The sequence below is a fragment of the Lynx canadensis genome, chromosome C1 (genome assembly GCF_007474595.2).
Source record: "Lynx canadensis isolate LIC74 chromosome C1, mLynCan4.pri.v2, whole genome shotgun sequence".
In the NCBI taxonomy this organism is placed as follows: domain Eukaryota; kingdom Metazoa; phylum Chordata; class Mammalia; order Carnivora; family Felidae; genus Lynx; species Lynx canadensis.
This window is the reverse complement of record NC_044310.1, coordinates 81,524,574-81,528,501: the sequence shown is the minus strand read 5'-3', so window position 1 is coordinate 81,528,501 and position 3,928 is coordinate 81,524,574. Positions and strand designations below refer to the sequence as shown.

At 40.4% G+C, this 3,928-nt stretch overlaps 1 pseudogene; it reads right to left on the bottom strand.

Moving 5' to 3' along the window:
• Positions 1-1,544: 1,544 nt before the first annotated feature.
• Positions 1,545-3,405, bottom strand: LOC115519759 (annotated as a pseudogene).
• Positions 3,406-3,928: the final 523 nt, after the last annotated feature.

The window sequence follows — 3,928 nt, the reverse complement described above, 5'->3', positions numbered from 1 at the left end:
TATTAATGTGATGTATTACATTAATTGATTTTGATTTTAAAACTTTTCATTCTTAGGATATATCCTACTTGGTTACAGTGTATAATTCTTTTTATTTATTGCTGTATATAGTTTGCTAGTACAGTAAAACCTTGGTTTGCAAGCATAATTCATTCTGTAAACATGTTTGTAATCTAAAGCACTTGTATATCAAAGCCAATTTCCCCATAAGAAATAAGAGAAACTCAGATTACAATACTGGGTTTATTTTATATTATAGAATAATATAAAATAATAAAGAAAATACAAAATATAAAGAAAAATAAACAAATTAACCTGCACTTACCTTTGAAAACCTTTGTGGCTGGTGTGAGGAGACAAGAGAGAGGAGGGTTATTGCGTACGATGATTTTCACTGTCACTAACAGATGTTGACTACAGTACAGTATTTATATACTCTTGTCATATACTGTACTTAATGTAACTGTCAATAGGCAGCACAGGAAAGGGTCTACATCTGTAGGCAGCCTGACCTAGAATGAAGCAAAGCATTCCTAAGCTTACTCTTATATGGAAAAGCAGGGGACTGTCCATAGGCGCTTTGAAGTGACAAAAAATACACTAGTGCCAGTTGTGGGCACCTTCCAACATTCTGAAAAATCACTGATTTCTGCCAAACACTGCAGCCTGAGACCAAGGATCTGAGCATGGGAGATGATTACCCCCAATGAGAGGGAGAGAGAGAAGCGGGGGGGGGGGGGACCACTGGCTCAGATGCGATTATGTGACGTTCGGTGTCATGTACTACTTATATTGCAAGACATCTCTCATTTATCAAGTTAAAATTTATTAGAAATGTTTGTTCATCTTGTGGAACACTCACAGAACAAGTTACTCACAATCTAAGGTTTTACTGAATTTTGTTGAGGATTTTGCATCTATATTAATAGAGGATGTTGATTTTGTTTTCTTTCTCCCTCCTTCTCTTCTTTCCTTTCTTCTTTTCTTTTTTAAGAAGCTAAATAATTTAATTTTATAGTTCATTCAGGGCTTACTACTGATGATAAGGGTACTTTAGATTATAACAGCTGAGAGAGAAATAAGGAAGAAAGAAAGCAGTTTATATTTTTAATGCAGAAAAATAATTGTTAGAGATGTTTTATAAAATTTAACAAACAAGGTCTAGCCAAATTTCCTGTTCAGTGGATTTTTTTTCTGTTTTCAAGGGATGAAGAGAGAGATTCAATGTATATATTATTGGTTACTGCTTGAAAAAAATCATGAGATAGAAGCATAAATATAATATAAAAGATAATATTTTAAAATTGTATTATAGGAATATTAGGTATAATAAGTGGGAAAGATATATTAAAACCAGTAGTGTGTTACACTGGTCCAGAAAGAACTCATAAGGCAGACAAAAACTAATATTAGTTAAGGAAAATGGTCTGTTTTTAGGAAGTGCATCCAGAGAGATGTTACCTCAAAGAAATGCCAACAGTAACTGTGTGGTCCCCTGTTGTTACTCAGTGAAGTATCAAGGGTAGAGTGACTGGGTTAACAGATCAAGCTTTCTCCAAAGATTTGTAGTATTGCATCAGTACAGTCCAAGTCTTGGGAGCCATGAAACCTTCAGGAGGTTTCTGGCCTTCCCTGGCAAGTTTGCCCATTCAAGCTCCTGAAATAAATTCAAAGTCTTCATGGTGTTCAGGGTCATAGTAGTCCAAACACTTCTTTTTCTTGTTGTAGGCTGCAACTCAGAAGGGAACTCTTTCCAAGGTCATTAGGCCAGGAGTCATTGTCAGCACTTTGGTGCTATGAGTTGTCTCATAAAGATTCTTCCCTGTTTCTGAATGAGATATGTCAGCAGGCTCTTGTCCAACAATGTTAAACTTGTCTCCTGCAACCATCCATGCTCTGCAATGCCACTGGATTCCAGGTGGCTCAGGACACATCGTGGGAGGTGGGAAGATGGCCACTACTGTTGTTTCAGGATATGGAACTCCTTCCTCCAGCACTGAATGATGCTGCTTCATACACATCAAAGGAGCATCATTGTCCTTTGTCCAGGCACCAAGAGGGTGAAGTAGAAGGACAGAGTGCCTGTAGCCACTCTCTGGAAGTTGCTTGTAGGTATCCTGCATTAATAAAGCATGTCCATTGCATGAAGTTAGATTCAACCTAGCAGACACTGGGTTGCATAATTGAAATGCAATGACAGCATCAGCATTCAAAAAAATTTAACATCTACTATAGCCCAATAGGAATAAAACTATGTTAATCAAGACCATCGTCCCAATAAAGTCAGTTCAAGACCTGACAATCTCCAATCAACCAATCTCCTTGTTCCATAACCATCTTGATGTAGGGGTGGTTCTCCTATGTTGTTCCTCACTGTCTGGCACCACAGTCCTCCTTCCTGTGCTTAAGAAACTCTGGGTTGTGAAGAATAGTCATACAGCAGCCCTCCTATGCCAGAGCAAATGCAGACCAATCATCTAGCTTCTCTTTATCTTCATGACTTAGTTGTCAGAACTATAGGCACTGACAAGTTAATGATACCCCCCATCCATTTAAATGAAGGCACTGAAAGGACACTCTCTCTCTCTCTCTCTCTCTCTCTCTCTCTCTCTCTCTCATGGAGGCATTCAGTAGGGTTGCCCAATCTTCTGCTAAAACCGGCACCCACTACATATCCATTTAATTAATTTTCAATACCGGTAATATTTCCACACATGTTTTTGCCAAATTAAGTTTATCGTCTGGCGTATACAGTTCTTTTACTTAGTGGCATCCACAGGTACAATATCCTGTTCCTGTAGAAGTTCCACAACTTGTTGGACACAGTCATTTATATCACAGGAGTCTGTTTTCAGCATCAATTAAGGGGCCTCTGTTTTTTTTATATTCAGAATTAACTCCAGTGAAGCCTTTAATTTCCCCAGCCCCGTGCTTTTTTGTAGAATCCTTTGACATTTCTGTGTAACAAACACACACAGGAGCATGAACAAACATTTCAAAAAAAAAAAAAAAAAGGGTAAACCCTCATGAATTTGCCTTGCATTGTTGCATCCTTGAGTACTAGGCTATAGAAAACATGTGACGCACAGTAAGCTAGCATCTGCAGTTCACCAACTTCTGTAGTGCATCGAACATTCTCTTCTCTGTCTTTGGACTAAAGCCAAGACTTCTAGTGAGAGCTTAGCGAGCTTTATCACCATAAGTGTCGCCACAGCATGGAATGCAACGGCAAACCAAATACTCCTCCAAAGCCATGTTCACCGTGGTCTTCCCGGCTCCACATAAGCCCGTCAGCCAAACTGCACAAGCATGGAAGGCACCTGTGGTCTCTCCCACCTGACCTCTCTTGTTCCTACGGACGTGGTGAGCTTGATCGGTGACATTAGTTGTTCTCTGAAACCCCATAATCACTCAGACATTCTTACACAGGGTCCCTGGCCCTGCAAGGCTGCAGAGAGCAGAGGAGCAGGGCAGCAGGGCGGGCAAGAAGGTGAGGAATGGCGGGGCGAGAAGGCGGGGTGAGGTGGGGTCAGAAGGCGGGGCAGGGCAGGGCGAGAAGGCGGGGTCTCGTCGGATCTGGCGAGCCTGCGCAGAGGAAAGAAGACGTGCCCTCTCGGGGCTTCGATTGAGCAGCCAGTTTCCGCCTTGTGGTGCCTCGCCCACGGATAAAAAAGTATGTGTGCTGGTTTCGTTTTCTTGTGACATCGTTGGTTTTATATATCTGGACTTACAGAATGAGTTGGAAAATGTTGACTTCTGGGAAAAGTTTGTGAGGGATTGGTGTTAATTCATATTTAAATGTTTGCCAAAATTCGTCAGTGAAGTAGTCTGGTTCTGGACTTGGCTTTGTGGGAAGTTTTGAAATTACAATTACAAATTAGAGATCTCGAATTTTGTTTCGTTTTGAGTGAGTTTCAGTAATTGTTTC